At 44.2% G+C, this 26,322-nt stretch overlaps 1 protein-coding gene across 1 annotated transcript in view; it reads right to left on the reverse strand.

Moving 5' to 3' along the window:
- The window catches only part of LOC140724284 (NACHT, LRR and PYD domains-containing protein 3-like), a 39,152-nt gene extending 23,807 nt beyond the window's left edge, over positions 1-15,345 (reverse strand). Inside the window, exon 1 of the mRNA XM_073038744.1 lies at positions 15,231-15,345. The gene's annotated coding sequence lies outside the window, so the exon portion shown is untranslated. The remainder of the gene's footprint in view (positions 1-15,230) is intronic.
- Positions 15,346-26,322: the final 10,977 nt, after the last annotated feature.

The raw sequence follows: 26,322 nt of genomic DNA on the forward strand, positions 1-26,322 counted from the left end.
AACATTCCAACGGGCTCAATGACGGTTTCCATTCGCAAACTGTAAGCATAATGCTTTCTTACACTCTGTTATTATTTTACTTGAACGTACTAACAAATAAATAAGTAAATCAATTACATGAATTGAATAGATTTAAAAGAATGTGCGAAATCAGAAACACTGTATATTAAGTAAGTGAGGTAATATCTAAAGCGTCAATGTCCATTTAGGAATCGGATGGCAGAGGGGAAGAAACTGTTCCTGAATCACTGAGTGTATGTCTTTAGGCTTCTGTACCTCCTTCCTGACTGTAACAATGAGATAATCAGTGTCCAGACGGTGCAATTAATCTGTTTAATCTTCTCTGTCTGCAAGAACACAACAGGACGAATGGCCCCTTCCAGTGTACTGGGAAAATTATCGACCCCAGGCATCGATCCGGCCGAAGCTTGGATCTGATACCGGGCCGGGTGATGGAGATGAAGTGCCCGAGGTACAACTTAACGGATGGGTTTAGTCCGGCATCACCACCTCATCCCGCTCATCGCATCGGGCTTCCCCCCTCCGGATCGGACTCAGGACTCACCGATAGGAAATTGTCGGTCTCGTTCCCGCATCGCGACCGGCCTCAATACTCATCGATGGGAACTTGATTCATCTGCCCCGTAGACAGTGTTTCGACCCCCGGCTTCACGCCGCTGATACGTTTCAACACAGAACGGAAAGAAAACCACCGCCCATCCGAAGACTGTGTGTATTTTACGCTGATAGCTGCGTCATCAGAGCATGGGCGGGGCCTCAAGCAAAAAACGAAATGGTAGGGAGAAAGGGGATCCCGTGACGTACAGACTGTCTTCCAACTGAACCTCACCTGTATCCACCACTCACTCCCCAGCTCTTGCCCCATCCCCACCCCTCACCTCTTTTCTCTGACTAGTTCCTGTCCAATCTCAGTCCAGAGGGAGGGGCTCGGCCCGAAATGTTGACGGTCCATTTCCCTCCATAGATGCTGCCCGACCCACTGAGTTCCTCTGGCAGTTTGTTCTTTGGTCTATGTAACCCGTGTTAGTATGGGGAGCGGGATTTTACAACGTAATCCCGATATAATCTCAACGAAACCCAAATAATTGTTACGGTAATTACCACACTTAAACAGGAGAAAGCTTGCAAACGCTGGAAATCCAAAGCAACACACACAAAATGTTGGAGGAACTCAGCACATCAGGCAGTATCTATGGAAAGAGTAGTTCGACATTCTGTGAAAAGAACCTTCTTCATTGCTATGGGGGGGAAGGGGAAGATATCTGAATAAAAAGGTAGAGGAGGGGAAAGAGGCGAGCTGGAAGGTGATAGGTGAAGTCAAGTGATGGACTGGTCAAGGGCTGGAGATAAAAGAATCCGAGAGTTGTCAATAGGGGAACGGGAAGGAGGAACCCGGGGAAATTATAGGCTGGTGAGCAGAAATGAAAGTTCAGAGTGGAGAATAGAGAAGTGGGAGTGGGGGAGTTTGTTTACTGGAAGGAGAATTCAATATTCGTACAATCAGGTTGGAGGGTACCAGATGGAATATAAGGTGTTGCTCCTCCACCCTGGGGGTGGTCTCATTTTGGTACAAGAGGAAAAACTTCAGCCACTGGGAAGTACCCCTTGCGGCAGATGATACAGAGATACTCGACAAAACAGTCTCCCAGTTTATGGTGGGTCTCACCAAAGCAAAGGAGGCCGCATCGGGAGCTCGGGACACAAAAAATGACCCCAGCAAATTCGCAGATGAAGTGTTGCCTCACCTGGAAGGACTGTTTTGTGTCTGAATGGAGGTGAGGGCGGAGGTGTACGGGGAGGTGTAGCATTTAGTCCGCTTGCAGGGATAAATGGCTGGAGGGAGATTAATGAGGAGGGAAGAATGAACAAGGCAATTGTTGAGTGATCCCTGTTGAAAGAAGAAGGCGGGGTGCGAGCGAGGAAGGTAATGATATGTTTAGTTGTAATATCTCTCAGGAGAACACTGTCAGTTCCGTAATCCTGGAGTCCCATCCCAGGATTATAGACCAATAACCAACACTCCCAGGACTCTTTCCTGTCGGTAATATTCAGCAGTATCTGGTCTAATCCCAGTTCTAAAATTAACACACCGCTCCATCTCATAATAGAACTAGAGCCTGATGATGCTTTAACTGGGCGGGGAACCCGGGCCATGGGTCGCCAGTTGGTGGGAATATATTTTAACTTGTCTGCAGAAGGTTAATTGAGCGCTTCTGTTTATTATCGTTATCGAACTGCGGAGCGGGACAAGGATCACTGCAATTCGCCGCCACATCTCCCATAATGAAACAATAAGAAAATGCTTTTAATATAAAACTGAAAATAAATCACTGGAAACTTAGTACAGGTTATTGTCTTTCTTATGCACAGACATAGGCTGACTGCAAGATGTTTGTGGCATCCTGAAGGGATGTGCATAAATAAATAAATATCTAAATGCATTCTTTTTCTCTTTATTCCAATATAAACATGATAAATTCCATACAGTGAATGCTCAAGGCATCCGGGCCTCCACACCGGCTCCTGAGGCCACTGAAGGACGTTGTGGAGAGAGCAATAAAATGTTCAACACTCCTTGCAACTCCAGTGAGCTGTTACCCTGGTGATGGAGGAAGTGTCTCAGCAGAACTAACTAAAAATAGGAAATAAGGAATTCACATGCTCTGAGTTTCATTATGACAAAAATGAATACTGGGCTCTCAGCCATTTTGTAATGTGGAAGATAAAATTCAAATGGCTGTTTTAACCCTGTCTCGAGGTGCCTCCAGTAAATCTGTTGGTAGTTTCATCTCCACAGAACTTCCAGCAGTGCAGAAGCTGTTCCAAAATCAAACACGTTGTTGGATGTGGCCTATCTGCTTCAAATGGCAACTATGGGATATTTACAAAAGACATCACACAATACACTGTGCTGATAACCATTAAGTGTCCTTCTTTGTTCAATTAAGTTGTTAAAAATTCCATCATATTCTTGTGTCTGCAAATAACTACGATCTACCCCAGGCATTGATCCAGGTGATATTCAGATCCTGCTACTGGACAGAATGATGGAAGAGAAAGTCCCCAGATACAACTGAATAGAGTGAGCTTGTGATCTCAGATCCTAGACTCCCCTATTGGTGAAAACATCCTGTCCCTAGCACTCTATCCAGACCTCAGGATTTCATTGACGTTTCTGTTTCCAGAGTCACCACCCCTCCACTGAGATCAGGCCCAGAAAGACCAAATGCTCCTCAGACATAAAACTTTTCATTCTAGAATCAATCTTGTGAACTTTGTAAACAACAACTGTAATGAACACATTCCCTCGGATAGAGACAATTTGGTGGCGGAATAATTTATTAAGCGACATGTATTGTTTCTTAGTGCCCGATTAACAGTCAAAAAAGATGAGTGTGCTATCTAGTCAATGAACCGAAAGAGATGGGGTACATGTTCAATGATTTTTGTTTGCCTGTATTTACTTGGCAGACAGATACACAGACTATAGAAATCGGGAAACGTTAGTCTTGTTATAGATTGTATGTAGATTACAGAACAGGTGCTTGATGAATTAGAATGGACAAACACCCCGGGCCTAAGATGGTGTTCCTTCGGACCCTGTGGGAGGCCAGTGCACAAACTGCTCGAACACTGTCAGAGACATATAGAATACATAGAGCTACAGGTGATATGCCAGAGGATGGGACGATAGATGGTTTTGCTCATTTGTGTTAGAAAGGCGAGAAAAAAAAGAAGGGATACTATATGCACGTGATCCTGACATCAGCCTTGAGTATGTCTGTGGAAGGTATTTTAAGAAATGGAATTTATCATTTTTCGAAATACTGGGCTTGATGAGGGACAGTCAGACTGGCAGGTCATGTCTTATCAAGTTATTCTGCATGGGAGGCTGGCCCAAAAGGGAAAGGTACGTAGTACTCAGGATGAAGCAAGCGGAAAAGCCAGAGAGTGCTCTGAATGGAGTCATGAAACTCGCGAGGTGCTGCAGGGAAAGCGACTGGGTGCCTGGTACTGATAGTAATGATTGAGATAACAGATGAAAATGTGGCAAACTAGAGCAGCAAACAGTTTGATTACACTGAGATGGAATGTAGCAGGCAGTGAGAAAGGCTACCAAAGGTGCGTTGTAATCTTGAGCAGCTGGGAAGTCAGGTTACAGACTAGCGGGGGAATTTAATGCAAAGAACAGCGAGCTGTTGCAATTTGGCAAGATGAACCGGGGTATGACTTGCACAGGTATTGGCAATGGTCTGTGGTACGTCAAAAGATGAACTTACATGGGAATACAGGTAAAAGATTCCTTGAAAATGACCACACAGTTAGATGTATTTACAAGCTATAAATGCAAGGCGCACTCAAGAGATAAAGAACCGAAAATAAACGAAAGGGAAAATAATAATTGAGTTGTTGTGATGCAGGCTGGACAGAGGCTGAAAAAGTTTGTTGATATATATGATTAAGGTGGAAGGATACAGACTGAACATAGGTTAAACAAGATGATTGATATATATCATTGAAGTGGAAGATAACAGACTGGACAGAGGTTGAACAAGATGGTTGATATATATCATTGAAGTGGTGGGATACAGGCTGGACAGAGGTTGAACAAGATGATTGATATATATCATTGTGGTGCTGGGATACAGGCTGGGCAGAGGTTGAACAAGATGGTTGATATATATCATTGAGGTGGTGGGATACAGGCTGGGCAGAGGTTGAACAAGATGATTGATATATATCATTGAGGTGGTGGGATACAGGCTGGACAGAGGTTGAACAAGATGGTTGATGTATATCATTGAGGTGGTGGGATACAGGCTGGACAGAGGTTGAACAAGATGGTTGATATATATCATTGAGGTGGTGGGATACAGACTGGACAGAGATTGAACAAGATGATTGATATATATCATTGAGGTGGTCGGATACAGGCTGGGAAGAGGTTGAACAAGGTGGTTGATATATATCATTGAGGTGGTGGGATACAGACTGGACAAAGGTTAAACTAGGTGGTTGATATATAGCATTGAGGTGATGGGATACAGACTGGACAGAGGTTGAACAAGATGGTTGATATGTATCATTAACTTGACGGGATACAAGCTGGAAAAATGTTGAACAAAATCGACATGGAGTAAGCTGATGGAACCAGGTGGGAGAAGGAATCAATGAAAATCACAGGTGGTCCACCAGCAACACGCAGATACTAAATTAATATTGAATGAAAAGATTCTCAGATGATGAAGTTGGAACAAATGTTACGTACCCGTGGGTATCTTTGTTCTTGTCACGTGACAGTGGTGTTGAAGCTATACTGGACTTAAGGTAATGGTCTTGTGATGGTGGAGTGACGTCATTTTCCCGCCAGTAGAGGTCATGTGACAGGTTTTTTTAACAGGGTATAAAAAGAGGATCCCTCCCTGTGAAGATTGGCAGTTCGTGGCTGGATTTGCCATTTTGACTCCATGCCACTGCGTGGTCCAATATTATGACGCAGTTTAGTTGAAAGGTGTAGTTTTATTTAATGCCTAAAGTTTAAAAGGTCATTGCTGGCAGTTTCTTTATAATACAGCCAGTTAAAAATCAGTGGAGAGTGAAGATCGGAGTTCGGGAATTAAAAGATCGAGGAAATTCGATTTCGTCAGTGAAACAGGTTTGACCTTGTTTGATCCTCATTCGGAAGGAATTCGTTGGCTGTCCCCGTGTTAACCCCTGCGAATAATAGCAGAAAGGGTTGGGTACAGTTTTGTAAAGGAAAGGTCAGTGACTTTAAGCCGTTTCATTTTCATCTTCGTAAATTCTCCGGGAAAAGTATAGTTCGACTGGGAACCGCAACAACACGACGTGAAAGAGAATTTAAATCGACTAAAAAGTCTCTTCTTTAATGGACTGTAAGCATTTCGGACTTTTGCAGTACTACTTTTAAGAACTGTTTTCGCTTTTTTCCTTTAAGAACTGTTTAAGCTTTAACCCTTTAAGAACTGTTTAAGCTGCCGCACAGCAGTTGATTTCCGGTTGCGTTAGTCGTTTTAGGGGGTTTGTTTTTCAGTGATTAATAAATGTTTTATTTGTTATAAAAACCCGTGCCTCACTCATATATTTATTGTTGCTGAATCCGTAACACAAACAACAGGAACTTTGAATTGTGACCTTTGTCCCTCACTAAATTTCATCAACCTACCATAGGGATTATCCCAACAAGATACCTTAGGCGTTCGTACGGCTCCCGCTTTACTCATGACTGCAAGGAACTTCAGAGAGCTGTGGACAGCTGAGGACATCGTGGAAAGCTGTCTGCCCACCATGGACTGTGCCTGTAGCTTCCTGTGTGATCGATAAAACAGGCACAGCATCACCTCGCAGCGCTGGACAGTCAGTCCTACTTGGGTAGAAGATTAAAAAACTAGAAAACACTACAACCAAGGTTAAGAACGGCTTCCATTCTGCTGTAAGAAAAAAGAACGGTCCACAGCAAGATAAGGTGGACTTTAACCTCACAATATAACTTGTTATGACCTTGCACCATTTGTCTACCTGCCCTGCTGTTTCTGTGAAACAATAATGCATTGCTACTCTCTGTTATTGTTTATCTGATATCAGCTCAATGTACTGTTCTGTTCTGTTGTTCTGTATGGACGGTATACTCAACAGGATTTTCATTGCACCTCGTTACATGAGAATAATAAGAAGATTCCCCATTTTAATTGTGTGATAATGGACAAACTGGGCCAAAATTATTTTAAAAGGGTGCAAAGAGACTTGGGAAGGCTTGTGTAGTTTTCCTGCAGCTTAATGTACAGGATACGTCGGTGATGAGGAGGGCAAATGCGATCTTTGGACTCATTTCTAGAGGACTGTAATATAAAAGAAAGGATGTACTGTTGAGAATTTATAAAGTCCTGATGAGGCAACACTTAGAGCATTCTTAGCACCTTTGGGCCCCTAACATAAGAAAGGATGCATTAACAATGGAGAGGATTAAAAGGCGGTTCAGGAAAATGATTCCAAGTTTGCTCCCAAAGAGCGTGTTCCAGTGATGTACTATTCTATGTTCTATCTCCACTCGACCATACGATATAGGAGCAGAATTAGGGCCATTTGGCTCATTGAGTTTACTCCACAATTTCATCATGACTGATCCAAGTTTCCTCTCATTCCCAGTCTCCTGCCTTTTCACCATATCCATTCATGCTCTGACCAATCAGGAATCTATCAACCTCTCTCTTAAATATTCACAAAGATTTGGCCACCACAGCTGCCTGTGGCAAAAGCTAAACTTCCACAGATTCAACATTCTATGGCAAAATAAATTCCTGCTCACCCCATTCTAATAGGGCACCCCTCTATTCTGAGGTACGGTCAGCTGCTTGTAGACTAGCCCATCAGAGGAACCATCATCTCCATAGCAACTCTATCAAAGTTATTTTCACCATTCGTTAGGTTTCAATAAGGTCACCCCTCATGCTTTTGAATTCTAGTGAATACTGGCCCAGAGGCATCAAACGCGGGTCATATGACATATGAATCACTTCCGTGAACAACCTTTGAATCCTATATAATTACAACACATTCCTTTCGAAGTTAAGAGGCCCAAACCTGCTCAAAACGCTCCCAGTGCGGCCTCAGCGGTGCTTTATGAAGTTTCAACATTACATCCCTGCTTTTATATTCTATTCTTCTTGAGATGAATGCTAACATCGCATTTGACTTCCCCACCACAGACTTAACCTGCAAATTAAACTTTAGGGAATCCTGCACAAGGATTCCCAAGTCCCTTTGCACCTCAGTTTTCTTTTCTATCTAGAAAATATTTAACACTTTAATTACGTTACCAAAGTGCATGACCATACACTTCTCGACACTGTATTCCATTTCATTGCCCAGTTTCCTAATTATTCTTTGTCCTTCTGTAACCTTTCTAAATCCTCAAAACCACATGCTCCTCCAACTATCTTCATACCACCTGCAATCATTGCAACAAAGTCATCATTTCAATTGTCAAAATCATTAACATATGACGGAAGATCATCGGTCCAAAAGCAGACTCCTGTGGAGTATCACGAGTCACTGGGAGTGGTTTCCAATCAAACACTGCGTTATCCATTTCAGAATCTGTCTGGTAACGCCATGATCTCGCAGCTTGTTAAGCAACATGTGTTCTGAGAATCCAATACACAGCATCAACAGATTCTCCTTTGTCTATCATGCTTATTATTTCTTCAAAGAACTCCCCATTAGATTTATCAGGCAAGACTACGGCCTATTTTCTGACGGATCTCAAAGTACCCTGAGACCACATCCTTAATAATCAACTTCTATATCGTCCTAAATACTGAGGTCAAACAAACTGACATATGGACTCCCTTCTGCCCCATTCCTTTCTTGAGGAGTGAAGTGACATTTGCAATTTTTAAGTCTTCCGGAACCATTACAGAAGCTAGTGATTCTTGAAAGAACATTATTAATGTCTCACGATCCATTCAGCCACCACTTTTAGAACTCTGGGGTACACACCATCTAGTCCAGGTGACATATCTAACTTCAGACCTTTCAGTTTCCCAAGAAATCTCTCTCTCTAAATATGCTAACTTCACACACTTCATGCCCCCTGACACCAGGAGCTTCCAATACAGTCCTAGTGTCTTCCTCTATGAAGACTGGTGTAAAATGTATCTTCAGTTCGGCCGCCATTGCTGCCCCCCCCCCCTTTACTACCACTCCTGTGTCCTTTTCCAGCGTTCTGATATCCAGTCGAGCCTCTCTTTTACACTTCATAAATCTGAAGAAACGTTTAGTAACATCTTTAATATTGGTTCGTTATCTTTGTTATTTCACCTTTACCTTCCCAATGACTTTTTGTTTGTTTTTACAACCTCACCAGTCCTCCATCTTCCCACAAATTGCTGCTCTGCTGCCATCCCTGCGAGTGATTCTGGCCAATTCCCCTCTCCTGCCTCGGTAATTCCCTGTACACCACTGCAATGATAGTACTTCTGCAATATCGATGCGCCTGTCTTTAGCTTCTCCCTCTGGAGTTTCTATTTGACTCGCACTAGCTGACCGCAGGGAACAGTGAGAGGGACTTTCCAAACACGGATTGAACACTAAACACCGGATCGTGTTTACTGGCAAACATGGAGCAGCCCATTAATTCACAGCCTCTCACTGTGAGGGAAGGAAGGGTAACTCATTTTCTTCACTGATTCCAAAGGACCTCCAGAAGAAAACATCTGAGCACAGAACATAACTACTAACTCATCACTTTATGTGCCCGAGCAGCTTGATCGACGGGTCCATTATATATAGGTCAAAACCTCTGTGATAGCCCAGGACCCAACCTCACGGGGTCCTAATCCATGCCAAAACATTCGCACATCTTCCCGACGTCTCACACAAGACAGTGTAATTAAATTGCCCCGCAACCCATGTCAATCTGACCGAAACTTTTGCTTCATTGCGGAAGGAGGAACGGTCAGTCCCATCTGTTGAAGCAATAAGCTCGGGCGAAGCCCAAACACTGCAAATACTATATTCCTTGTCTCCCCATCCTAGCCTTATAACCCATGGCCCAGGATTCTTTACTGCCCAGTAACGTGCTGCAGTGTCTCAGCTATTCCCAGTTCAAATATAACACTCCTGAACCAACCCATGACGGAATAGTAACATAGAGGAAGCTTTGTCTGGACGGGGATCGGTGTTGAATTCCGGGTCTTGTGTCACAACGCGGACGCGGATATATTTCAACTAATCTAAACTGAGCATACTTGGTGATTATTTTATCGTTGAGTGAGACCTAGACCAGGTTAGTTAGTTAGCCTTATTTCCTGTAGTGGAACAGGAACAATCTGTTTAAATATTAAATAGTTATTATAGTCCTGGAAGCTGAGTAGAGTAGATTTTTCTTTTCTTTTAATGCACAAATGTTGACTGGTTGCAAGATGCAATCCCAACATTCATTGCTCATCTCTTCATTGCAATACAGGCGTCATATATTCCATACAGTAAATGCTCAAAGCATCCTGGAATCCACACCGGTTCCTGAGGTCACTGTGCCTCCACAGTAATTACAGTTGGATAAAATCTTCCCTCCTTGAAGTTCTGGTGTCCTGTTACCCCGGTGACTGAGGAAGAGGCTCACCAGAAGCAAAGCAAAAAGGAAGTAACTGTCTCAACCTCACATGTTTTGAGTTTGCTTATGAACAGAATGAATACTGAACACTCAGAAATGTTGAAATGCTCAAACTAAAATACCAGTATCAAGTAAATCTGCTGTCAGTTCCTTCTCCACAACACTTGCAGCAGTGCTGAAGCTGGTCATTAAATACGGTCAGTCTGCTTCAAAAGTCGGTTATCTGTTATTTACAAAATACATTACACAATACATTGTGGTGATAGTCATGAAATTTCCTTCTTTGCTTAGTTAAGCGATTAAAAGTTTTCAATCAAATTTTTGTAGCTTCGAATAACGTAAAAGTACAGTTGACAATACAGGCAAGTTTCTGACCCTACTAATGGATAGAATGATGGAGGAGAAGGTTTGTAGATACATCGCAGTGATTTGTGAGGTTGTGCTATCTGTTCCAAGACATCTCTCCTGATGAAAACATCTTTATCCGTCCACTAGATGCAGACGTCAGTATTTGCCACGTTTCAGTGAGTTTCCCCGTCCCAGCGTGCCCCCATCAGCCATTTGAGAACAGGCCCAGGGACAGCGAATGCTCCAAATACATAAGGCTTCTCATTCCAGGAATCGTTATTATAAACAATTACTGTGGTAAGCACATTTCCACGAATAACAAACTCTTTGGTGGCAGTATATTTATTTAAGAAAACCCGTTGTTTCCTTACTGGCCCGTTAACTGGTTATACGAACTTCTGAAGATCAGCGTGCTCATGTACGCATGGAGCCGAAAGAAATAGGGGAGATCTTCAATGATTTATCTGGGTGTGCATGTACTTGAGAGACAGATATAGAGACATAGAAATGAGGAAACGTTCGTCAGGTCATGGGTTATGTCCAGTTTACGAAACATGTGCTTGCTCGCTTGAAGTGAGTATAGATGGATAAATCGCCAGGCCTGACAACATATTCCCTGGAAACATTTGGGACGCTAGTGTTGAAACTGCGCGAACGCTGGCAGAGACATACAAAACGGTCATAGTTATAGGTGATGTGCCAGCCGACCAGAGGAGAACTAAATATTCTCATTTTTGTGGGAAAGGTTTGATAATAGAACATAGAACAATACTGCACAGTACAGGTCATTCAGCCCACAATGTTGTGCCGACCTTTAAGCCCTGCCCCCATAATACCCTCCACCTTAAATTCCTTCATATACCTGTCTAGTCGTCTCGTAAATTTCAATAGTGTATCTGCCTCCACCACTGACTCAGTCGGTGCATTCCACGCACCAACCACTCTCTGAGTAAAAAACCTCCTAATATTCTCGTTGAAGTGTCCTCGCCTTACCTTAAAGCCACAGCCTCTTGTATTGAGCAGTGGTGTCCTGGGGAAGAGGCGCTGGTTATCCACTCTATCTATTCCTCTTAAAATCTCTATCATGTCTCCTCTCATCCTACTTCTCTCCAGAGAGTAAATACCTAGATCCCTTAATCTCTGATAATAATGCATACTCTCTAAACCAGGCAGCATCCTGTAAAATCTCCTCTGTACCCTTTCCAATGCTTCCACATCCTTCCTATAGTGAGGCGACCACAACTGGACACAGTACTCTAAGTGTGGCCTAACCAGAGCTTTATAGAGCTGCATCATTACTCCGCAACTCTTAAACTCTATCCCTCGACCTATGAAAGCTAACACCCCATAAGCTTTCTTAACTACCCTATCTAGCTGTGAGGCAACTTTCAAGGATTTGTGGACATGTACCCACAGATCTCCCTGCTCCTCCACACTCCCAAGTATCCTGCCCTTTACTTTGTACTCTGCCTTGGAGTTTGTCCTTCCAAAATGAACCACCTCACACTTCTCCGGGTTGAACTCCGTCTGCCACTTCTCAGCCCAGTTCTGCATCCTAACAATGTCTCTCTGCAGTCTTCGACAATCCTCAAAACTATCCACAACACCACCAGATTTTATGTTGTCTGTAAACTTGCCAAATCACCCTTTAACTCCTACATCCAGGTCGTTAATAAAAATCACGAAAATTAGAGGTCCCAGAACCGATTCTTGCGGGACACCAGAAGTCACAACCCTCCATTCCGAATGTACTTACTCCACCACGGCACTCTGCTTTCTGCAGGGAAGCCAATTCTGAATCCAACCGGCCAACCTTCCCTGGATCACCTCCCTTTTGACTTTCTGTATGAGCCTACCTTGTGGTACCTTGTCAAATGCCTTACTAAAGTCCATGTAGATCGCATCCACTACACTACCCTCATCTATATGCCTGATTATCTCCTGAAAAAAAACTCTATCAGGCTTGTTAGACACGATCCTTCACAGAGACATGCTGACTGTCCCTGATCAGATCATGATACTCTAAATGCCGATAGCTGCTATCTCTAAGAATCTTTTCCAATAGCTTTCCCACCACAGACGTAAGGCTCACTGGTCTATAATTACCCGGACTATCCCTACTACCTTTTTTGAAGAAGGGGACAACATTCGCCTCCCTCCAATCCTCCGCTACTATTCCCGTGGACAACGAGGACAGAAAGATCCTCAGCAATCTCTTCCTTCGCTTCGTGGAGCAACCTGGGGAATATTCCGTGAGACCCCGGGGACTTATCCGTCCTAATGTATTTTAACAACTCCAACACCTCCTCTCCCTTAATATCAACATGTTCCAGATCTTGAACCTCACTCATATTGTCCTCACCGTCTTCACATTCCCTCTCATTGGTGAATACTGAAGAGAAGTATTCATTGAGGACCTTGCTCATTTCCACAGCCTCCAGGCACATTTCCCACCTTTATCTCTAATCTGTCCTACCTTCCCTCCTGTCATCCTTTTGCTCTTCTCATAGTTGAAGAATGCCTTGGGGTTTTCCTTTACCCTACTCGCCAAGGCTTTCTCATATCCCCTTCTTGTTCTCCTCAGCCCCTTCTTCAGCTCCTTTCTTACTACCCTATATTCAGTAGAACCATCTGATCCTTGCTTACTGAACCTCATGTATGCTGCCTTCTTCCACCTGACTAGATTTTCCACCTCACTTGTCACCCATAGTTCCTTCACCCTACCATTCTTTACCTTCCTCACTGGGACAAATTTATCCCTAACATCCTACAAGAGATCCCTAAACATCGACCACATGTCGATAGTACATTTCCCTGCAAAAACATCATCCCAATTCACACCCGCAAGTTCTAGCCTTATAGCCTCACAATTTGCCCTTCCCCAATTAAAAAAAAAATCCTGTCCTCTCTGATTCTGTCCTTTTCCATGATAATGCTAAAGGCCAGGGAGCGGTTGTCGCTGTCCGCAGATTCTCACCCACTGAGTTATCTGTGATTGACCCGGTTCGTACCTAATACTAGATCCAGTATGGCATTCCCCCTAGTCGGCCTGTCAACATACTGTGACAGGAATCCGTCCTGGACACACTTAGCAAACTCTGCCCCATCCAAACCATTGAACTAATCAAGTGCCAATCAGTATTAGGGAAGTTAAAGTCACCCATTATTTTAACACCTTTCCAAAATCTGCCCCCCAATCTGCTCCTCAGTATCTTTGCTGCTACCAGGGGGCCTATAGAATACTCGAAATAGAGTGACTGCTCCCTTCCTGTTCCTGACCCACCCATGCTGACTCAGAAGAGGATCCTGCTACATTACCCAGCCTTTCTCTAGCTCTAATAATATCCCTGACCTGTAATGCTACCGTCCTGCCCTTTTTCCGCCCTCTCTATCCCTTTTAAAACACTGAAATCCAGAAATATTGAGAATCCATTCCTGCCCTGGTGCCAGCCGGGTCTCCGTAATAATTCATGTATCCAAGCTCTCAGTTCATCACCTTTGTTGCTGATACTTTTTGCATTGAAGTACACTCACTTAAGCCCTTCTACCTTTACACCCTTTATTCTGCTTCTCTTTCCTCAAAATGTTTTTAAATGTTAGATCTGGCTTTACTACGTGAACTATGCTTGCAGTTCTCGCATGACCTTTATCCTTCTACACCTCACTATCTGCCCTAATACTCTGGCTCCCCTCCCCCTGCAAATCTAGTTCAAACCTCCGGAACAGCCCTAGCCAACCTTCCTGCAAGGATATTAGTCCCCTTCCAGTTCAGTTGCAACCTGTCTCGTCTGAACAGGTCCCACCTTCCCTGGAACGAGGCCCAATTGTCCAGAAACATGAAGCCGTCCCTCCTACACCAGCTCCTTAGCCACATATTTAGCTTCATTATCTCCTTATTTCTAGCCTCACTAGCACGTGGCACTGGTAGAAATCCTGAGATTACAACCCTGGAGGTCCTGTTCTTCAACTTTGCACCTTACTCCCTAAACTCTCCTTGCAGGACCTCCTCCTTCTTCCCATCCATGTTATTGCTTAGTCCATTTTTGATCTTTACAGTGAGAGAGAGAGAGAGAGAGAGAGAGAGAGAGAGAGAGAGAGAGAGAGAGAGAGAGAGGAGAGAGAGAGAGAGAGAGAGAGAGAGAGAGAGAGAGGAGAGAGAGAGAGAGAGAGAGAGAGAGAGAGAGAGAGAGAGAGCTCATGCAGAGAAAACAGAAAACACAACGATGGCCACCCTGAACGAGAGGCCGTGAGAAATCTGGATCTCACTGCCTTGTCTGAACGGGTGAAAGATGGATCTACTCAGACAGATGGAGCAGTGTCCCGAAGGTGCGATTACTCGGTTTAACCTTCTTTGTCTGCAAGGACACAACAGGTGGAAGGGTCGCTTCCCGCGCCCTGGAATGATGTAAAACAATTGTAGACACCGACTATCGATCCAGGTGAAGTTTGGACCCGATGCGGGACTGGGTGACGAAGGTAAAGTTTGCGGGATAAACCTCAATGGATGAGTGCAGCCTCGGTATCACCACCCCATCACGCTCCCAGGACCAGGGCAAGAGGGGCTGAGCGGCGGCTCATCTCATTCGGTATGTAGTGAAGGTCCCACAACACAGACCGACCCCGGCAGGTTCTGTCCAGCAAGCGCAGAGAGGCCGCCAGATCGGGGAAGTTAACTGGGTGCATTACCTTACATCAGACGTCCACACTCGGGACCAGCCTCAGTACTCACCGATGAGAACTTGTTTTCACGCCGGGATAGTGAACTCTCCCCCGGATTCCCGATTCTGGCGGTGATGGTCGTCCCCTAATCCGGATCCTACAGACGATCCGCCGCCGCCGCCGACCCGCTTCAAAACAGAACTGAAGGGAAGTCAGGACTGTAATTTATGTCATCAGAGCTGGGGGCGGAGCCTCGAAAACAAGGCAGATCTGCGGTAAAATGGGAGCAGGAAAAGGACTCACGTGACTTACACATTCATGTACGTCCATGAAATTGTGCAAAATTTTGCAATTTCCGCCGTCAGCTGAGATTCTAACAACAAAACTTTCTTAAGAATATGCGAATATATCACAGGTCTTGTAGCTATGTTTAGATCGTGACGAGATTTGAAGGATTATTCTAAAGTGGACTGTTCCTTTAAACTAGAGAGAGAGGGAGCGAACAGCTTGTGTACTAATTCAGCAGCAGGGAGACAGAAAGTCTGTGAGTTGCCTTGGAAACTGAGAGGCAGAGCTATATGACGGACAGCTCGTGTTCAGCACTTGGAGATATATATAAGGTCAGTTGACGTTTTAATCAGACACACACCAGAGACACACAAGACACACCACAGCAGACACACACCAGAGACACACAAGACACACCACAGGAGACACACGACTCCTGAGGCAAGGAGGACACTGGTGAGCTTTGTGTGCCCACGACAAGGGTGGGGTTTTTTCTCACAGTGAGGACAGAGGGGTGACCGGTGCGGAGATATCGGTGTGTTTAACCCTGGTCTGGGGTTGATAACTCCACCACAGAAGACGGCATCCCCTTTTCTGTGGTCACAAGTTGGTGACTTTTAAATAACTTTCGGGAACAGGAGGACGACGTGGAGGATCGGCATCGGCATTGGAAGACAAACCAACACTCTAACTCTCTCTCTCCAACTCTACTCAAACCAAATTCCAGAACTGAACTGATTACTTACCATCCCACCGTGAGACTGTATCACCCAATCACCTGAGCTGGGGAAGCTTATTTACTCACCTATATATGTGCATAAACTCTGCTAAACTGTTTACTTTATCTCGTTTTATATTACTTTACTCACGTAGTTACTAATAAAATAGAGTTTATAACGGCAGACACAGACTCCGTGTGTGCCCATTTCTGCTGGCTCTTTAACCCGTTACGAGGTACTTAACAGGCGTCCAAACCCAAAGGCAGTATTCCAAGTTCGGGCTCACCGACCTCTTCAATACCTGCTGCCTCCCGTCTGAGGTGTCTGACTTTGTCTGACGCGGTGGAAAAGGAATGCCGTCTTTTTCAGCCGGATGGACTTGGTTCAGCGAATAAAGGGTTAACCTAGGTGCCAGTGGAAATTGAGGATTCTCAGTTATTTGTGTTACACGGTGTTCTAAAAGTTGGTGATGAGTTGAAAGTTGGTGATGTGAATCTTATTGGAAATATGGAGAAAGGTGCTGTTTCTGGATTTTTGAATAAAGAACTTGGGAGGTTTGGACTGGTTTCGCGACCTTTGTCCCTGCTTGCAGGGCAATGGCCTGTAAATTATGTGAATCTCTGTTGAATTTTGTTTTCGCAATAGGAAGTAAACACATTCAAGGTTGTGGAGTTGTTTTTCACGATTGTAATGCGGAGAGAAAGGATTGTTTTGGTTTTGAGAGACCACCTGACTGGGTTGCTATAGAGACGAGTAAAGCTGAAAGTCGAAAGAACAGAATGGATGGGTTGTTTGGGAATTTTCATAATGTAAACGTGGTCTTCGCAAGCTTAGTAATGGTACTGGGTTTGGTAAATATTAGGTTGGCACCTATCCAGGGTGAAGTTTATTCAGCAGTACAGCTAACAAGCAAGCTTGTGTCTGACGACACACGCACAGATACTGATGTGAACCTCACATGCGCAGTGACCCGAAGCATGTCTAAAAATCAGCTGCTGCTTTAAAGGAGATAGCTCTCACAGAAGTGTAGGTTCAGAGAGAGAGGAGTCAGTAGAATATTATCTTAAGGATGGGGTGTCACTGAGGAAGTGGAGATCCCCTACTGTGCCTGCAAGTGAGGATTGTGACATTGAACATCAAGTTGTGGTCCCGAAAGTTTACAGGGCTGAGATTTTAAACATGGCTCATAGTATGTCTTTAGGTGGACACTTTGGAGTGAGGAAGACAGTAAACAGCATTAGGAAGGAATTCTACTGGCCTAATTTAAGGAAGCATGTTGTGAACTTTTGCAGGACTTGCCATACCTGTCAGGGTGCAGGAAAACCTAATCAGGTGATCCCAGCGTCACCACTTAGACCAATAACTGCTTTTGGTGAACCTTTTTCTGGGATCATAGTGGATTGTGTTGACCCATTGCCAAGGACTGCAGCTGGTTATGAGGATTTGTTAACCATCATGTGTGCGATGTCTAGGTTCCATGAAGCGGTGCCTCTCGGGAACATCAAGGCCAAGACTGTGGTAAAATCACTTATCAAATTTTTTCACACTGATATGTCTACCTAAAGAAATCCAATCTGAAGTAACGTTACTTCAAAAACATTCCGGGGGTTGGTTAAAGAATTGAGAGATAAGCACATTGTGTCACCATCGACCCTACTCAGACAGCAATGGTCAGATCAGAATGTGTGTAGGTGCGTGCTGAGTTATGTTTAGGAATTCAGAGACAGACTTAACAAGGCTTGTGACTTTGTGAAGCAGAATTTACAACACTCCCAGATAAACATGAAACAGGGCTATGACAGAAGACCGAGGGAGCAGAGATATCGTTCTGGAGAAAGGGTCCTGATCATGTTCCCTCTCCTTACCAACCCCCTGCTAGCGAGATTTAGTGAACCATGTGAAATAATTAAGAAAATTGATTCTTTAAATTATGTTATTAGAACTCCTGACCAATGAAAGGCTACGCAGATCGTCCACGTAAATATCATCAAGGGTTATCATGACCCAGACCCTGCACCAGTGAGTACCGTTATAACAACGGAGGAGATTGTGGTGTCTGGTACTGGGATACCAGAGCTCCGCGTAGTTTCCACAAGACTCAGAACTTCTGATGTTTTGAAAAATCTTGATGGAAAGACTCAGCATTTGCAGTCAAAGCAACGTAAACAACTGAAGAGTTTAATTACCAAGTATAAAGATTTATTCCCTGACATTCCAAGGCCCTGTACGGCTGTGGTGCATGACGTAATTGTAGATGAAGTTAATCCGATTAAGCAGCACCCTTACAGAATGAACCAAGACAAAAATAAAATGGTTAAACAAGGAATTGAATATATGTTAACAGCCGGCATAATTATGCCATCCACTTCAGACTGGGCGTTACCGTGCGTGATTGTCCCTACGTCGGATGGGAGTATGAGATTCTGTACTGATTACAGGAAAGTTAATGCAGTAACTAAGGCAGATGCTTATCCCATTCCAAGAGCGGATGACTGTATTGACAGAGTGGGGAAGGCTAAATACCTTACGAAGATTGACCAGTTGAAATGTTACTGGTGTGTTCCATTAACTGAAAGGGCGAAAGAAATATCTGTATTTGTGACACCATCTGGATTGTATGAGTACAATGTTTTACCGTGTGGGATGAAAATTGCTCCAGGGATGATGCAAAGGATGATGAATTCAGTGATTCAGGATTTAAAGAATACAGTGATTTATATTGATGACTTGGCTGTATGGAATAACACCTGGGAGGAGCATATCTCAGCAGTAGAGAAACTGTTTGAAAGGCTGTCAAAGGGAAATCGCACTGTAAACCTCGCTGAAAGTGAATTTGGCCGCGCCACTGTCACGTATCTTGGATATGTAATAGGCCAGGGCCAGCTGACACCTATGCAGGCCAAGGTTCAGACTATTCCTGAGGTTCCCGTTCCGACAGGCAGGAAAGCGTTATGAAGGATTTTAGGAATGGTTGGGTATTACCGTAAGTTTTGTAAGAACTTCGCAGACATTGCTCTCCCTCTAACGAAACTCCTAGGGAAGAGTGAAAGATTTGTGTGGAATGACCTCTGCCAAGAGGCATTTGACCTCCTGAAAACCATTCTGTGTTGTCACCCTGTACTGAAAGCACCTGATTTCACTAAACCATTTCCAATGGCGGTAGACGCTCTTGGTGAAGCTGCTGGGGCGGTATTGTTGCAAAAGTGCAGGTCGGTGGGACTAGGTGAGAGTCAGTGTTCGGCACGGTCTAGAAGGGCCGCGATGGCCTGTTTCCGTGCTGTAGTTGTTATATGGTTAAAGCATGATGATGAAATTGAACATCCCGTAGTTCATTTCTCAAAGAAATTTAATGTGCATCAGGAAAATTACTCCACTGTTGAAAAAGAGTTGCTAGCGCTCATGTTAGCATTGCAATGCTTCGATGTCTACATATGTCCTGCGCGGAAACCACATGTGGTTTACACGGACCATAATTCATTCGTGTTTCTGTGTAAAATGAAGGATAAGAATAGAAGGTTGCTTAACTGGAGTCTGATCTTGTAAGAGTATGACATGTAAGTAAAACACGTGAAAGGCACTGACAGTGATACAGCAGATTGTTTGACTAGATGCGAAGTTAAAGTTTGTAATGCTTTGCTGTTACCTAATAATTACACATGTATTGCTTTAAGCTGCATAATCGATAGTTAAGACGCAAATTTTGCTGTTTCATCAAAATTCTTCCTGACAGAAGAGAGGTGTGACGAGACCTGAAGGATTATTCTAAAGTGGACTTTTCCTTTAAACGAGAGAGAGAGAGAGAGAGAGAGAGAGAGAGAGAGAGAGAGAGAGAGAGAGAGAGAGAGAACAGTTTGTGCGCTATTTCAGCAGCAGGGAGAAAGTCTATGAGTTGCCTTGGACAACGAAAGGCGGAGTTATGTGATGGAGAGCTGGTGTTCAGCACTTGGAGATATATGCCAGGTCAGTCGACTTTTTACTCAGACACACGGGACACACAGGAGACACACGACGCCAGAGGAAAGAAGGACACTGGTGAGCTTTGAGGGCCCACGACGAGGGTGGGGCTTTTGCTCACAGTGTGGACAGAGGAGTGACCGGTGGAACGCTATCGGTGTGTTAAACCCTGGCCGGGGTTGATAGCGTTACGGTGGAAATGGTCGCCTTTCTGTGGCCACAAGATGTTGACTTTAAATAAGTTTCGAAATAAAGGAGGACGGCGTGGAGAACTGGCATTGGCATTGAAGGACAAACCAACACTAATCCCAGAGACCTGTGCCAGTACCAAAATAATGCCACCATCTCGCTATCTCCCCAGCCTCGTGTCACCCCAAACTAACCCCAATGCCCCGTTCAGTCCCAGCTTATTCTCCACAGTCCTGAGTCAGTCCTCAAACCAACCCGCTGCCCTGCTCTCTCCCCACACCCGCGTGTCAGTCCCCAATCGCATCCCCTTACCGCGATCTCTCCCCCGAACCTATGTCAGTCCCCGAATTAATCACACTGCCCAGCTCTGTCCCCGCACCCGCCTGTCAGTCCCCAAACAAATCCCGTTACCACGATCTCTCCCTACGAACCTATGTCAGTCCCCGAACTGACGACACTGTCCTGCTATCTCTCCACAGGACCGAAATTTCCAAATTAATGAATTAGCTAAATGGAATTACGATGGTTTAGGCTGGAATCTCAGAGCTAAAACTGGGAATGGATGTACCCTGGAAAATGCACAACAGAAATGAGGAGGTACTTTAGGCAGCACATACATACGGTTCTGGGTAGGTGAATCCACTATGTTTGACAGAGATGTTCATCTAGTTAAGAGAAAGAATTAAACTAACCAGGTTTAGAAAGCTAGGATCGGACACGGCTGTAGAGTTGCAAGGCAGCCAGGGACGAACTGAAGAATGGAATGAGGAGAACTTGAAACCTCTACAGAAGGCCTACAGCGGGATTAATGAAAATCCCGCGACATTCTAGATGTGTGCGAAGAAGTGGATGAGTAGAGTGAGAGTAGGACCGGTCTGGGATAATGATGAAAGATACGACTGGAGTTGGTGGAGGTGGGACAGGTCCTTAATGAGGACTTCACTTCAATTTTCACCAGTGAGAGATCCTGGCGTTTGTGAGGAACCGTCAAACGGGCTTACGTGCGACAACTGGACGAGGTTAGAAAAGAGGATGCACAGGAACGATTGAAAAACATTCGGATAGATAAGTCCTCTTGTGAAGTTGCGAGAAACCCCAGGTTACTGTGGGAAGCGGAGGAAGAGATTGCTGCGCCCTTGGCGATTACCTTTGCGTTATCACTGCCGCACATGCACTATCAGGGGATTGGAGATGGAAATATTATCTCTTTGCTCGGGAAAGGGAGTAAAGATACCATTGTATATCATAGCCCAGTGCATCCTACTTCAGTGACGGGCAAATTATTGGAGAACATTCCAAGAAACCTAATTTGCAAGGTTTGGGAGAACTTGATTTCGGAGAATCAGAATGGCTTTGGGAGAGGCAGGTCATAGCTCACTGCCTGGTTCAATTCGGTGAGGATGTAACAAAACACATTGGTAAAGGTAGAAAACTTTATCTGGTATAAATAGATCTTAATAAGGCATTTGAAACGGTTAAACATGGTAGGACCGTTCATAGCGTCAGAAGGCTTGTTATCCAGGGAGAGTTGGCTGGTGGATTCAGGACTGACGCCCACAGAAGGCAGACTGTAGTTGTAGATCAAGCGTTTTCTCCCTGGATGTCGGTAACCAGTGGTGTCCTGCACGGATCAGTTTCAGACCCCCGGCTTTTGGGTTTTTATGAATGATTTTAGAAGGTTGTCACCGATTTCAACAGGACAGTGACAGGACGCAGAGCAGCCCTGAGAAATTACAGATGGAGCTCAATCCGAATGTTACGAGGTGTTTCTCTTTGGGAGAATACATTTGAAGGCAGAGGTACTACTTGCTCGAATCCACCGACGGCCGCACATTAGTGCGAGTTCCACAATGGAAACAGAGTGGTGAGACTCTCTCCAATAAGCCGAGGGTGGCTCACCGGTACGAGAACCACAATCGGCACGGAGCGGTGCACTGCAGGAGCAGAAGGAAGTGTGATTGACAGGCGAGCTTGAACACATCCGCTGTTCTGTACATACTCATAGTGACGATTGTTTTATGAAAACAGTTGAGTGAACTCGGCCTTTTATCCTAGGAGCGACGGAGGATGAGATGTGAGCTGATTCAGGTGTATAAGGTAATGAGAGGCATTGATCGTGTGGATAACCATATATAACCATATAACAATCACAGCACGGAAACAGGCCATTCCGGCGCTCCTAGCCCGTGCCGAACTCTTAATCTCACCTAGTCCCACCTACCCGCACTCAGCCCATAACCCTCCACTCCTTTCCTGTCCATATACCTATCCAATTTTACCTTAAATGACACAACTGAACTGGCCTCTACTACTTCTACAGGAAGCTCATTCCACACAGCTATCACTCTCTGAGTAAAGAAATACCCCCTCGTGTTTCCCTGAAACTTTTGCCCCCTAACTCTCAAATCATGTCCTCTCGTTTGAATCTCCCCTACTCTCAATGGAAACAGCCTATTCACGTCAACTCTATCTATCCCTCTCAACATTTTAAATACCTCGATCAAATCCCCCCTCAACCTTCTACGCTCCAATGAATAGAGACCTAACTTGTTCAACCTTTCTCTGTAACTTAAGTGCTGAAACCCAGGTAACATCCTAGTAAATCGTCTCTGCACTCTCTCTAATTTAATGATATTTTTCCTATAATTCGGTGACCAGAACTGTACACAATATTCCAAATTTGGCCTTACCAATGCCTTGTACAATTTTAACATTACATCCCAACTTCTGTACTCAATGCTCTGATTTATAAAGGCCAGCGTTCCAAAAGCCTTCTTCACCACCCTATCTACATGAGACTCCACCTTCAGGGAACTATGCACAGTTATTCCTAGATCTCTCTGTTCCACTGCATTCCTCAATGCCCTACCATTTACCCTGTATGTTCTATTTGGATTATTCCTGCCAAAATGTAGAACCTCACACTTCTCAGCATTAAACTCCATCTGCTAACGTTCAGCCCATTCTTATAACCGGCATAAATCTCCCTGCAAGCTTTGAAAACCCACCTCATTATCCACAACACCTCCTACCTTAGTATCATCAACATACTTACTAATCCAATTTACCACCCCATCATCCAGATCATTTATGTATATTACAAACAACATTGGGTCCAAAACAGATCCCTGAGGCACCCCGCTAGTCACCGGCCTCCATCCCGATAAACAATTATCCATCACTACTCTCTGGCATCTCCCATCTAGCCACTGTTGAATCCATTTTATTACTCCAGCATTAATACCTAACGACTGAACCTTCTTAACTAACCTTCCATGTGGAACTTTGTCAAAGGCCTTGCTGAAGTCCATATAGACTACATCCACTGCCTTACCCTCGTCAACATTCCTCGTAACTACTTCAAAAAATTCAATAAGTTTTGTCAAACATGACCTTCCACGCACAAATCCATGCTGGCTACTCCTAATCAGATCCTGTCTATCCAGATAATTATAAATACTATCTCTAAGAATACTTTCCATTAATTTACCCACCACTGATGTCAAACTGACAGGTCTATAATTGCCAGGCTTACTTCTAGAACCCTTTTTAAACAATGGAACCACATGAGCAATACGCCAATCCTCCGGCACAATCCCCGTTTCTAATGACATCTGAAAGATCTCCGTCAGAGCTCCTGCTATCTCTACACAAACTTCCCTCAAGGTCCTGGGGAATATCCGGTCAGGACCTGGAGATTTATCCACTTTTAAATTTCTTAAAAGCGCCAGTACTTCCACCTCTTTAATTGTCATAGGTTCCATAACTTCCTTACTTGTTACCCACACCTTACACCATTCAATATCCTTCTCCTTAATGAATACCGAAGAGAAGAAATCGTTCAAAATCTCTCCCATCTCCCTCGGCTCCACACATAGCTGACCACCCTGATTCTCTAAGGGACCAATTTTATCCCTCACTATCCTCTTGCTTTTAATATAACTGTAGAAGCCTTTCGGATTTACTTCCACCTTATTTGCCAAACCAAACTCGTAACTTCTTTTAGCTTTTCTAATCTCTTTCTTAAGTTTCCTTTTACATTCTTTATATTCCTCGAGCAATTCCTTTACTCCATGCTGCCTATATCTATTGTAGACATCCCTCTTTTTTCGAACCAAGTTTCAAGGCTTTTTCCCAGGGCTGAAATGGCTGACGCAAGAGGACACAGGTTTAAGGTGCTTGGGTGTATGTACAGAGATGTCAGGGGTATGTGTTTTTACGCAGAGAGTGGCGAGTGCGTGGAATGGGCTGCCAACAACGGTGGTGGAGGCGGATACGATAGGGTCTTTTAAGATACTTTTGCATAGGTACATCGAGCTTTGAAAAATGGAGAGCTATGGGTAAACCTAGTAATTTCTAAGGTAGGGACATGTTCGGCACAACGTTGTGGGCCGAAGAGCCTATATTGTGTTGTAGGTTTTCTATGTTTGTATGAAAGACAATATACCGGAAAGCAGATCAGGAGAAAAACAGACAACTTCGTGGCAATTAATATCCTGAAAACCTGCGGAATGTTCACAGATTTTACCTGTTACTTTTGTTCAAACATAGAATGGATGACAAAATACTGGTAGAATTGTAGCTGGTTTGAGCATATCTTTAAAGTTAAATAGAATGCATCGCACGTCACGGGTATGTGGTGGTCAGGTCATTCACTGGCAGAGGTCAGGTTCCTGCCAAACCGCCCATGTGTGCGCTGGAAAACATTGTTCTTCAAACTGTCCTCAGCCCTCGCTAATTTCCCAGGACACGTTCCCTTTTTGATCACAGGCCTCTGGAATATCGCTGTCGATCTTTTGAATTATTTGGAGGAATAGAAGTGCAGTGTTATTGTAATACATGTCAGCTGGCATTGTCAATTCCATCACTCACACCGCCCGGAATGACGGAATGAACGAAAGAAAAGAATGAACGGATGTTCCCCTTTAATAAAGAAGTGTTCTCCAGTTCACCCGCCAGAACAAACTCCTTCCCTCAATTTCAGAAGCGAATGTGCACGGTCAAATATTACAAAATAAATCGACTTCAATATGCATGCCGACTTTAAAAGTAACACAGATACAAAAAACGTCCTATTTAAATAGCTGAAGCCATGTATCATGGAAATTAACATGGAAAATTCACATCATATTTTGTTTTAAAGTAAATAGATTGCAATATCCCTTGAGGAGTAAAATTAATGACACAGGGACATTGAGTAAAAATAGTTTAACGTTATTATTTTTGCAGTTGGTTTACACTAATGTCCCTGACGTGATCGCCACGCTAATTGCCTCAGTGGAATTGCTCTCTCCTCAATAAAAGTCTGCTAAACCGATCACCAGTCCATCTGAGCAGCTGAAACGCTCCGTACAACTGAACGCTGCTTCTGACGGAATATGGGATATGCGGCGATTTACTACATCGCGGCCATTTTCTATCCCACACTTGTAGCGGTTGGTGTCCCCGGTAAGATGCCGGAGCTGGTTACTTTATGTATGGTGCCGTCGTTACTCTGCTGCGGTATCCGCACTGTTACTGAGCACAGTTTCTACCGTCGTCTGAAACGTGTTTCCGGAATGGAGGATTCAGGCATCTAATGGTTTTATTTCCATTTTCCGTACTTCGATCGAAGTGTTTTCTTCTTCTGTCAATTATGTTGGTGCCGACATTGCCACAGTTTCATAATTTAACCATCCTAGGCTTTCTTAAGTGATGCTGGTCTCTGCTTTTCTAGGTCCGAGTCTCTATCAGTGCAGACTCTTCGACCATATAACAACGTGGGAGTTTATTTAAATGAAGGTCCAGTATATTTCCAACATGTAAGACTGTTCTTCCGTGAGTCAGTAAAGGAGCACTCGTGCTTTATATCTCCATGATGCCACGTTGTCACCGCTACAAACAATCCCTTCAGCTATTTCGCCTCTAATAATGGAAATGGTGTTGTTTACAGGAGCGATCGACTGCTCACCGGTACGTGAGTCGTGGAACTCGGATGCCTCGCTCGAAACTGTGGGAATGTCGCCAATCCAC

This window comes from Hemitrygon akajei, unplaced genomic scaffold (genome assembly GCF_048418815.1).
Source record: "Hemitrygon akajei unplaced genomic scaffold, sHemAka1.3 Scf000183, whole genome shotgun sequence".
Classification (NCBI taxonomy): domain Eukaryota; kingdom Metazoa; phylum Chordata; class Chondrichthyes; order Myliobatiformes; family Dasyatidae; genus Hemitrygon; species Hemitrygon akajei.